General features: G+C 40.4%; 1 protein-coding gene and 1 pseudogene across 1 annotated transcript in view; one reads left to right on the forward strand and one right to left on the reverse strand.

Annotated features, from left to right (window-relative positions):
- The window catches only part of VAV3 (vav guanine nucleotide exchange factor 3), a 358,235-nt gene extending 348,131 nt beyond the window's left edge, over positions 1–10,104 (reverse strand). Inside the window, exon 1 of the mRNA XM_064488784.1 lies at positions 10,022–10,104. The gene's annotated coding sequence lies outside the window, so the exon portion shown is untranslated. The remainder of the gene's footprint in view (positions 1–10,021) is intronic.
- Positions 10,105–10,583: 479 nt separating this feature from the next.
- Positions 10,584–11,613, forward strand: LOC105085671 (large ribosomal subunit protein uL14-like; annotated as a pseudogene).
- Positions 11,614–11,952: the final 339 nt, after the last annotated feature.

The raw sequence follows: 11,952 nt of genomic DNA on the forward strand, positions 1-11,952 counted from the left end.
TCACTGTTATTACCCCTCAGTAATAGCAACCCCTCAGTTCTCTCTTTGCTCCCAAGTCCCCATGACCCCTGTGGTTGTTCTCACATTGTCACCTGCTAGAACAAATAGCCTTACCCTCCGAGGCCTCAGTACAGTGCTACTAGGAAGAGTGACACCTGCCACCAAGAAATAGCCTTCCCCTGTTTGTACCTCTCTCTGAACCCTTCTCAAATTCTAAGCCCATAGAAGAGAATTTAATATAAGAAGCTAGTGAATATAACAAAAAAAGAAGCAGACACAGATATAGAGAACAAACTAGTGGTTACCACTGCAGGGGGGGCAGGGGCACCACAGGAATGGAGGCGTGGGAGGCGCGAACTGCTGGGTGTAAGAGGTTCAAGGACGTACTGTACAACACAGAGAATATGGCTGACACTGTAAATGGGAGAACTGTAAGTGGAAAGTAACCTTTAAAATTGTATAAAATTTTTTAAGTTTAAAAATAAGTAAATAAACTTTAAAAAAAAATAAATGTTTCTGACTACAAGCAGCCTAAAAAATACTTTACTCTTTTCTTTCCTTTGATATCCGACTTGCATTGTATCTCAGAAATCAAGATAGGAGAGAATTTCGGGAAGGATGGGGTGATCGGCTCAGAGAAATGGCCTCTGTTTTGGTAGGGCTCTCTCGTGCCATCTTGCACTTTCCCACCCATACAGCCAAAGCTAGAACAAATAATTTTATAGGCTCTGAAAAAAAAAAAAAAAAGACAAGTTTTGGCCCTTTTAATTAGCTGGATTCTATTCATCCAGGAAAAAATATTTTTTTCAAGAAAAGTGCAATATTTGAAAGAATATCTACTCAGACTTGCTAATACATTAAAAGAGAATGTTTCATTTTTTTTTACATCATTTCTATTTTTCTCCTAATCACAAATGAGCTAATATTTTCACCACTCATTAAGGGATGCTTCCCTGCTTAATCTCTCCACACATCTTTTATTTTATTTTCTTCTAATCAACATTGATTATAAATTTATAAAGAATCTTTCTAATTAACAATGGTAAATTAAATCAATCTGGAAAAAAATTTTCTGAAAAAGTACTGTATGCTACAAAAATAATAGGACTAAAATCCAAGTCAAATAATTCTCAAATGAATTGTTTCAAAAGGAACACTTTTTTCAAGATGCATCCATGAAAAGTAAATGGTTTCCTTCACTGAGGCTCCCAAGAGAAAAGGATTGTCCACAGATGGGAGGTTTAACATTGGAAATAAATGTTGTCCTATATGTGAAGCTTTGTTCCTTTTCTAAGTTTTGAGGAGGTTCAGAAGCTTAAACCTTTTATTAAAAATTTATATGGCAATTGTTACGATCTTATTTCATTTTCTGTTTTCTTTTTCTCTTGTGTTTCATGAATTTTGTATGATAAGGAAACAATTCCTCTGCTATTAAAAAATGCTTTTAATGGGGCAGAGATGTTACCAACAGCAGAAAGGATCAAATGATAGATCCAATTTCAATGCAGAAAGGAGAGTTTTCCTCAATGGTCAAGAAAAGTAATACATTTTAAAATACACAGTCAGTTTTGTAGCCCATCAAAAACATGTTTTCACGTGAGAATTTATTAAGTTTACAGGATGAGATGAAAAAGTTTTTTTTTCCCATACAGAAAAATCAGTACCAAAATTCCCACCAACACATACTGAAAGGAAACTTTCATATCAACAAGGATTACCCTATCTTAATTTATTTTAGACACAGAACATGTAACTTCAATTAAATAAGGAATACGTATTCAATTATGAAGTGTTTTAAACCCTGAGGCTTCTGTATAGAAAGTAAATTAATCCTGTAGTATCAAATTACACACTGCTATCCTCCGACTCTACCTAATTATCTCTGAAGATGAAGTGTATCAGAAATTCAACAGAGGGTTATAAAGAATTATCAGGATATACAGAAAATCATTTGTTGATGTAGTCTCTAAATAAAAGTGAATTTTGTACAGTTTCTAGGTGAATAATTACCAATTCTTAATAAAATAAATGTACAGTCTTAATAAAATTGCATGCATAATATTTAAAGTTCTGAATCTCTGAAAATAAAAAGAAAAAATGCTCCTCCTTCAATATAAACTGCTTTCAATCAATATTCATCCAAATCTGCTAATACCTGAGAACAAACTTGAACACAGTTGACATTCTTTTTCTACATTCAGAGAAACTGATAGTACAGAATCATCATCGGTACCCTACTTCTGCTTTTCCCATCAGGAAATCATCTGGTAAGTTTCTCCCAAAATGACTCCTCCCCTTAATTTCTCATTTAAGACACACAGCTGGTCATGACTGCAAGAAGTATGGTCCAAATTGATGCTTTGTGTGCCTCACATACATACCGTCCTCATAGCACCCACTTACTAAAGCAATGTTGTAAATTCTAGCAAGTGTCAGCCATTCTATAGAAGACTGATGCCATGGTAATGGTCTAGACCAAGGGCACGGAACAGGGATTCTAGCCCTAACTCCTCTACGTCTGCCCATGTGACCTGGGACAATCTCCTGGGGCTTGGTTTTCCTTGACCTACTTACTAAGTGAATTGGACTACATTAATTCTAAAGTGCCTTCTAATTCAAAATTCTGATTCTAAAGGCACCCACATTGTCTCCTGGTCCATCAGAATCAAAACTGTGAGATTTAACTACATTGGTTTCATCTAAACTGTCATCAAGCACCTTTTGTTTGGTTGGTAAGGTTTTTCGTTTTACTTGGACCTTATCCTCTTAGGCATGCTCCATAACCTTGTTAATTCATTCTATACGGTATGTATCCACTTCTCATCATCTTTCCTAACTATGAATCTTCAGGCATTCCCTACAGCCCATCCAATTAGAGATTCTTCATAAGAGACTATACTATGATACATTTTGAGAGATAATTTGGCTTCAACTCATGAGTCCAATCTCATTCTTCAATACACCAGAGATATTGACTCATCTCACCACCAGCCTTTCATTTGCCATGGTCTGTCATCTTGAAATGACTCCATTCCTACTCCCAAACCTAACCTGCCAAATAAACTCCTACATATTTTCCAAATTCTTTATTCAAGGACTCAAGACCTGTCGTCTTCCACTAGTGTGAGGAGGCAGAGCAGAGTGGTTACAAGGGCCTTTGCTGAAGTCAGATTGCCTAGATTTCAATTCCTGGGTCTGCCACTCACTAGTCCTGTAACTTTGGATGTGTTACACCACCTCTCTGTACTTCAGTCTACAGACCAAGGGTACATTAATACCTACTGGACTGAACTGTGGCAAGGTCAACAAGTTAGTATGTGCAAAGCGCCTGGAACAGTGCCAGGCACACAGTAGAAATTCTAAAAGTGTTTGCAACCACGATGACACCGGCTCCCTGCAGCATGCTTGTTCAGGAACATATATCTAGGCATGTATATTTAAACCGTGTTCTGCTACTCACTTCTCTTTCTCTTGACTAACTATATAAAGAGAAGAGGAGAGCAGGAGTGATGCCACTCTCTCCGTATCCACAACCAGAGAGACGTTTGAAACTGCAGGGGAAACCTATGATGATGATTAAAGGGTTGGAAAGTGATGATTACAAGGAAAGACTAAAGAGAAAAACTAGTCATCCCCTAAAAGGAAAGTTGAAGGTTATTTAAATAAAGGTCTTTAGAATACATTGGGTCCTTGAAACCCCACTGGGAACTGTCGTCCACTTCCAACTCCCATATATTTCCTTCTTCCTTTCCCTCCCATGACTGCATTCCTGTCGCATCTCACTCTGTTCCTCTGCCCTGGCTTACTACAACCGCGGGCCAGGCACTTACATGCATTATGGTCACGACTACTCTGGAAGGTAGATTCTATTAAGCTTTTTATTGGAGCTTATGGTGATTAAATAGATTTCCCATTGTCACATAACCAAGCCAGTAAGTCACAGAGCCGGAATTTAAACCCAGGTCTGTCTGATGTCAGAACCCAAGATCAGCCCGCGACTCATGCCGTCATTCCTGTTTTTCCTTATAATTCCTGTTCCCTTATGCCCACCACTCCTCCCGACTCTTCTAGCTTGGGCACAGTGATGGGCACATAAAAAATACTCACTAAGAGCTTGCTCAAACGAGAAGTACTGAGAGTTTTAAATGCTGTAATAATTCAAGAAGTTTGGAAATCTTTTTCTATGAATAAGCAACATTAATACACTAATGAGTTAATTGGCTCTCCCATGTGTGAGTAGATTAAGGAAAGCATCTGGCTTGATAACTTTTCAGGCACTTTTTGGAACCAAAGCCTTTATGTTGATAGAAAATCCAAGTTGTAAAAGATTCTTTAGCCAGTAAAATATAATGGCTGAAAATGTCCTCAATTTATAAAACCACATGAACTCTAGTAGGGGTTTATAGGGAAAATTAGCCAAGAAATTTAAAATATAAGCATTTTAATCCCCTTAACACAAACAAGAGAACACTGATGAACTATCTGTTTATGCTAACGACTCAAGCAAAGGCTAGCGGGTCTGTGAAATATAGAACTCTCTCAGTAAATCAAATCTTTATAAACTTTGTCCAAGTTTTAGGAAAATCTGTGTAACAATTAGAAAAGATTATCTATCTGAAAATGTTCCACTATTTCATTTAATGAATAAGACATGGAGGAAATTTTGCTACTCTTTTATTATATGTGAAATTCACCGGGTCTACTAATATATATTCAAAAGAAACAAGCAAATATCCCAACACAGGAGGGCCAGTTAAAATGAGTATCTTCCTTTATTCCATCAGTGTGTGTTAATTTGATCCTTTGACTTTCCTTAGTATTGAAATTAAGGAGAAATGCAAATCAAAGCTACAATGAGGTATCATCTCACATCAGTCAGAACAGCAATCATTAAAAAGTCTACAAATAATAAATGCTAGAGGGGGTGTGGAGAAAAAGGAACCCTCCTACGCTGGTGGTGGGAATGTAAATTGGTGCAGCCCCTATGAGGACAGTATGGAGGTTCCTTAAAAATTAAAAATAGACTCACCATATCCAGTAATCCCGCTCCTGGGCATATATCCAGAGAAAACTCTAATTCAAAAAGATACGTGCACCCCAATGTTCATAGCAGCACTATTTATAATAACCACGACATGGAAGCAGTCTAAATGTCCACCAACAGACGAATAGATAAACAAGATGTAGTATAAATATACAATGGACTATTACTCAACCATAATAAAGAATGAAATTATGACATTTTCAGCAACATGGGTAGACCCCATAATCATACTGATTATCATACTAAGAGAAGATTATCATACTAAGTGAAATAAATCAGACAGACAAATATCATATGATATCATGTCTATGCAGAATCTAAAAAAAAAAAAAAAGATACAAATGAACTTATCTACAAACCAGAAATAGACTCACAGACATAGAAAACAAACTATGCTACCAAAGGGAAAGGGAGGAGGGATAAATTAGGAGTTTGAGATTAAACATATACAAACTATTGTATATAAAACAGATAAACAAGTTTCTACCGTATAGCACAGGGAACTATATCTGATATCTTATAATAACTTAGAAAAGAATATGAAAAAGAATATATATATGTATATATATACATATGTATAACTGAATCACTTTGCTGTACACCTGAAACTAACACAACACTGTGAATCAACTATACTTCAATTTAAAAAAAGAAACAAACTGAAATTAAGTTACACGTAAACTATATAAACTCAGCAGAAACTTCCCAGGCACTACAGATCTGAGCCTGTTAAAAGATTTTCTTTGAGTGGGACATAGAACAAATTACAACCATCTTATTGTCATAGAGTGAAAAGAACCCAACTGTGTCTTTTCATGACTGTAGCTCTCAAATATTTTTCTTCTGTATAATTATTTGTCTTATTTTATAAAAGTAATATATAATCAACCCAGGGAGTCAAAAAATTTATATATAATATAAAATAACCAGGAATTCCATCTCCAAAAGACACTTTGGTGTGCAGTTTTTCAATTTTTTAATGATATATGCACTATTTTTTAAGTGCCAATTTCCTGTACACACTATTTTAGAGCATTTTTTCACTTAGCGCTCTATTAAGGTTTTCTCATATTTATGTAATCTATTATTCATTTCATGAGCTCTCTTGATTCATTTAATATGATATATACTGATAGTTGTATTTTGTATTTTTAATGCATGTGAATAAGTCAGTAAGTTGTTTGGAAACACAATTAGCTCACCTGCATCAAGACACTCTGGTTATTTATAACCACTCCATCTTGCTCTTAGATCCAAGGGTACCCTGCTTTAAGCAAACCCATATATCATGAAATGGAAAAAAAGACTGTATAGCCAACTAGAAGGAAAATACTTTTTAAGTAGAACAGGCCAGCCTGGAGCAAGAGTCCAAATGGAAGCCACGCATCATATACCTAAATATTTAAAAGTTATAAATCAAACTAACAAACTGTTGAATAAAACATGTTGCACACGTCCATCTTGATAAATGCACCTTCATGGTGCTCTGAGAGGGCAGAATTGAGAACTCTCAGACAAAACATGGAGGTACCGAGAGATCAGCCTGGTCCCCGTCCACAGCCCACAGCCTGCGGTCCACTTCTTCTCCTCACGTCCCTGGCTCTGCCCCACCTCACTGAGGACTCACTCCCGTGCAAGTGGACACCTCAGTTCTGTCTCCAACTCTGCCCACGCCTGCTGCCCCTCGGCCATCCAACAGGCCTGGGAGTGGGCACTCCAGCAGCATGACAGCCCTCAGGGAGAGAAGAGGGGTGAGGGGCAGAGCCCTGCACGGGCCTCGGGAAGCAGGCTGGAGGGGGTCACAGAGGAAATCTATGGATCTCAGGGACAAGAAGCACAGTGTAAAAGAAAGGGGCGCAGATTCCCAGAGGGAATTCCCAGTGGGAACCCTTGCTCTGGAAGCGTATGTGCTGGGGTCTGAGGTGTGGAGTGCAGACCCAGGCTGGGCCTTCTACAGCACAGTGCCCAAGGCAGGGGCCTCTTCTGCCCATGTCTGAGGGCGGTGCCAAGGCAAACCTGCCTTTTTGAGAAGACTTTTTTGACAAGCTCATTTGAAGTAGACGTTAAGACCCTAAAAGGACAAAGTTTGGGGAGAGAAGGACCAAAAGAGGGAGAATGATTAAAAGTCCGAGGGCAGAGCCTGTGTGATTAGATGATAAATAACAAAGCCTTCTGTCACTCAAATACTTGTTGGTAAGGGGAATTTCTGCACCAAAATGGGAACCCATGAGAGAGCTTGAACCTAGTTGATTTAGGGTCATATCAGATTGACTTAGACAGAATGGCCAAGAGGAAATAAGCTCTCGGAAAATTTCAAACATCCTAAAGAAATCTCTGGACTCTCAAAGACCATGAAAATGGTCGGCCATAGGAGGGTAATTTGTATTATCTGGCGTAATGAGGGACAGAGATATGTCAGCTAACATCTTGGGAATATTTATTTGAAAATTGGCACTTGAAAAAATAAAATAGGAGTACTTTGTAACTTTGCAAATATAATCAGTCTGTGATTATTTTTTAATGGAATGGTTTAGTGCTTTAAAAATGATTACATTTTAAAAATAAAGATGACAAAATAAATATACTGCTAAAAGGTTATGTGTAGAAATGTCAGAATCAGAGATAAACACGGCTCTGAATTCCCTTGCACTACACAAAATCCAAAACTCACGCCCCCTTTCCTTCTTTAGGGTGCCAAAGTTTAGTCAGTTGAAGCTAAGGTTTTCAAATAAACTTCAAGAAGCAGTTTTCAAAATACTATGTGATGGGCGGGTGGGTATGGCTCAGTGGTACAGCACATGGTAAGCATACACCAGGTCCTGGGTTCAATCCCCAGGACCTCCACTAAAGATAATAACAAATATTTGTTAAAATACCATATGATAACACTTCTATGTGGTGGAATCTAAAAAAAAAAAAAAAGACAAACTTATTTACAAAACAGAAACAGATTCACAGACATAGAACACAAACTTATGGTCGCCAGTGGGGGAAGTGGGGTAGAGGGATAAATTGGGAGTTTGAGATTTGCAGATACGAAATATTACATTTAAAACAGATAAAACAACAAGGCCCTGCTGTAGGGCACAAGGAACTATATTCACTACCTTGTAATGGCCTATAATGAAAAAGAACGTGAAAAGAAATATATATCTGTGTATAATGGAATCACTATGCTGTACATCAGAAATTAACACAACATTGTAACTGACTATAATTTAATAACAAAAAGTAAAAAAATAACACACACACACACATACACACAAAGCATTTTTCAAGATTTAACGCTGACATAAAAACCATCTGCGTTTTCACAAGATGAGCTCTCTGTGTCTAACAAGTTTTTAGGGGCTTTCTTTCCCTAAAAACTCTTTCCTTTCACTAGCAGAGTAGTAAACCACACAGTGGATTGTTAGCTCCAAGCAGCCAGGTGGGAAGCACAACGTATTGCTCACTTCCTCTAATGGTACCTTGTGATTTTAGCCATAACAGACCCGACTCCCATAGCACCAAAGGCTGGGGCCTGTTCCCACCAGTTTCTCAGCCTCCAACCACAGCTCCTGCAAGAGAGCTCTTAATAAATATCACTTATTAGCAAAAGAAAAAAGGACAGGACACATTAGACCCTTCACAGTCAACACAACTTTTCAATTCGATACTGTCATCAAGTTTTCAGTTCTGACAATTACTTCGGCTCCTTTATGACCTCCATGAATTCACGCTGACTGTATTTTGCCTGAGCTACTCCCATCATGATCATTCAAATTCACTGAGCATCTGTTATGTGCCAAGGCCGATTGTCTAGTGGGGGAGACAGCTCAAAGGCATGATTATAAACAAAGGGGCACCAGGGTGGAGGGCAATTCAGATTGCTGCAGGAGCACAGGGGGAGGGAGGGACCGGCTGACCAGGGTCGGGTGGCTGAAGATGTGGGGAGAGAAGCTGTCCTCTTAATGGGAAAGTAGGTGGACAGATCATACCAAAACTCAGGGGCCTAAGGGTACCGCAGACTCAGAGGCCAGTAAATTTTGTGGAAGGACCAATATACTGTGTGTATGAAGTGAGGGGAAAGAATTGTGGGGAGCTTATGGTCCGAGATGAGGATAGAAGGCAGACAGGGCCCGACTGTAAAAGGACCACGGAGGAACCCAGAGCCTCACAAGAAGGCTGTCCTCAAAGCCCACACTTGACAGGTGAAGCCACCTCAGAATGAGATTCTTTTGGCATCCTGCCAAGGACACCCCTTAGTAGAATTCAGCATTTATGCTGAATTTTATTTCCTACGGAACCGTGTTAGAACGCGATTCCACAGCCATCTCAGAGGAACCCTCTGACTGCAGACTGTTCACAGGACCTTTACCATACCTGACTTCTTGAAGGAAGAATGCTGAACACACGAACTGTTACAAAGACCTTTGTATAAAACTAACTTGGGAACCCAGGACCACGGGATAGCAGAGACAGTGAAGCCCAGGGCCAGGATCCAGGGAGAGGCTTCAGGAAGGGCGGTCACCTAGTTTTTTTGTTGTTGTTTTTTTTAGCACCAGGCCTTTTTTGCCCACGGCAAAATTACTCATGCAGTGAGAAGGTGCGTGGGCACTCCTGAGAGACGTGGAGGCTCAAGCTTCAGTGTGTCAGTGTAAACCATCTTAAAGCTGCCCAAACTGACAGGATCCAAAAACCCTCAGTGCACGGCCCTGGAGCTACAGGTTCCTACATGTCCTGCTCTGTCGTGCACATAGCAGCACACAGATGACCCTGCACGGTTCCATCAGCCATCTTCAAATCTCCAAATATTAAAGTCGGAGTAAAAACCATAACGCATTGGCAAATTTTATATTTAGAGACACTTGTTTATAGTCACTGTCCAAGTTAAACTCTAGGCTATAAAGAAACTAAACTAAAGAAAGAAACTAACTTATAAAGCAAAGGTTTCATAGTGATGTCTAGAAATGCTTTAGAAGGTGACGAAGTTACCTCCACTTCCCTTGGGTGGACATTTGCTGTCTGTGCCTGAGCAGCCCTCACTTTCCTCTCTTCCAGCGCCTCCTTTAGGGCATGTCCTCTTCTCCATGGCACACAGTCTTGGTGGGTGGTCAACAAAGCTGTCCTACAAGGGCGTATGGGTCCAGCTAGACCCGCCTCCTTCCTGAAAAGGATATATTGAGTGGAGTGACAGAAGAACAAGAAACCGCTGGAGTTTTCTTCCCTTCTCTCTCTTCTTCCTCTCTGTTTCTCTTTCTTTAGAGAGTCTCTCTCTCTTTCTCTCTCCAACTCTCCCCCTCATTTTCATTGTGTTCAGTTAGCCAGGCATGGTCTGTTGCTTGCAACCAAAGAATCCTAAATAATACATTGCAGTTCGTGCAGCACAGTGATCCTGTGAATCGAATTTAGTGATCAGAAGAGCCACCACAAGGGCAAGACAGACAAAGGAAACTTGGACACCGAATTTATAGTTTTACACAAAGTTCACTAGCATTTCCAAGTTGCTTCAAAATGGTGTGAGAGGGGGCAGCAGGTGGAAAAGACTGGGCGTGGAATGGAAAATGCTGCACGCCTGCATCAACAGAGGCTCTCTCAGATGCTAGTCCAGGTTCCGAGAAGCACCGTGGGCAAGGCCGGGCGGTCATGTGAGCGAGGGCGGTGCTGTGGACCAGCTGAGTCACCACCGACACTAAGGGAAGGGCAGCAGAAGAAGGTGGAGTTTCTCCACTGAGGTGGCATTGTGGAATTACTGGATGGACGAAGCAGAGCCCCCTGGAGCAACCAGCCAAAGAGACTGGGAAAGGCAGACAGTATTTGCGGCAGCAAGTGCAGAAGCTGAGGGCTACTTGCTCTGACACGGCAGGAGTCTTCCTGTCACTTCTGATTTAGCATCCCCACTGGCAAGGTTTTCCAGAAAATGGAAGTGTTCTGAGGGCCATGCAGGTGCATCAGAGGCTCTTCTGTTCTGCTGCCATTGACCCCCAGCGGCCAGGGAGAGACCCCCTTTCCGGGTCTCCTCCAGTTCCTCTATAATTTGCATATTCAGACTTACAAAGAGCAGGATCTCCCAGGGCCTCACATTCTAGGGTTTTGAAGACTGTTTCCCTACCTTTCATTGACTCCCTGTTTCCCTTCCAACCCACAGGACATGGTGGGTCCTCTGGTGCAAAATTCCAGATTTCCCTGGGTCATCCGGTTGGAGCCATGATCCACTGCACTGACAGCAAAGGAGCCAAAAGTCTGTATATCATCTCTGTGAAGGGGATCAAGGGACGACCGAAAAGACTGCCTGCTGCTGGTGTGGGTGATACGATGATAGCCACAGTCAAGAAAGGCAAACCAGAGCTCAGAAAGAAGGTACAGCCAGCAGTGGGCATTTGACAATGAAAGCCCTACAGGAGAAAAGATGGTGTGTTTCTTTATTTTGAAGATAACACAGGGGTCATAGTAAACAATAAAGGTGAGATGAAAGATTCCGCCATCATGGGACTGTTGCAAAGGAACGTGCAGACTTGTGGTCCAGGATTGCATCCAACGTTGGCAGCATTGAGTGGTTCTTTGCTGTATTTGTAAAAAATAAATAAATAAATAAATAAATAAATAAATAAATAAATAAATAAATAAATAAATAAATAAAAATTATTTGCTCCTCCTTGCTCCCCAAAAAGGAATGTCTAGGAAGGAGTGTAATACAGCACAGAGAGCCTGGATTTAAATCCTGCCTCGTCTGCCGTAGCTTTCAAGTCCAGAGGAATACGACAGCCATCTCCTGGGGTTGTTCTGAGGATAAATGAGATGGTGCGTATCATGCCTTTAGCACAGAGACCCACAGGCAGTAAGTGCTCAACAAAGCTAGAGAAAGTGCCAGCAAAGATGCTCACTGATGGGACCGGGAGCAGCCCCAGTCCCTTCACAGTTCCTTT

Source organism: Camelus dromedarius, chromosome 9 (assembly GCF_036321535.1).
Source record: "Camelus dromedarius isolate mCamDro1 chromosome 9, mCamDro1.pat, whole genome shotgun sequence".
Lineage (NCBI taxonomy): Eukaryota > Metazoa > Chordata > Mammalia > Artiodactyla > Camelidae > Camelus > Camelus dromedarius.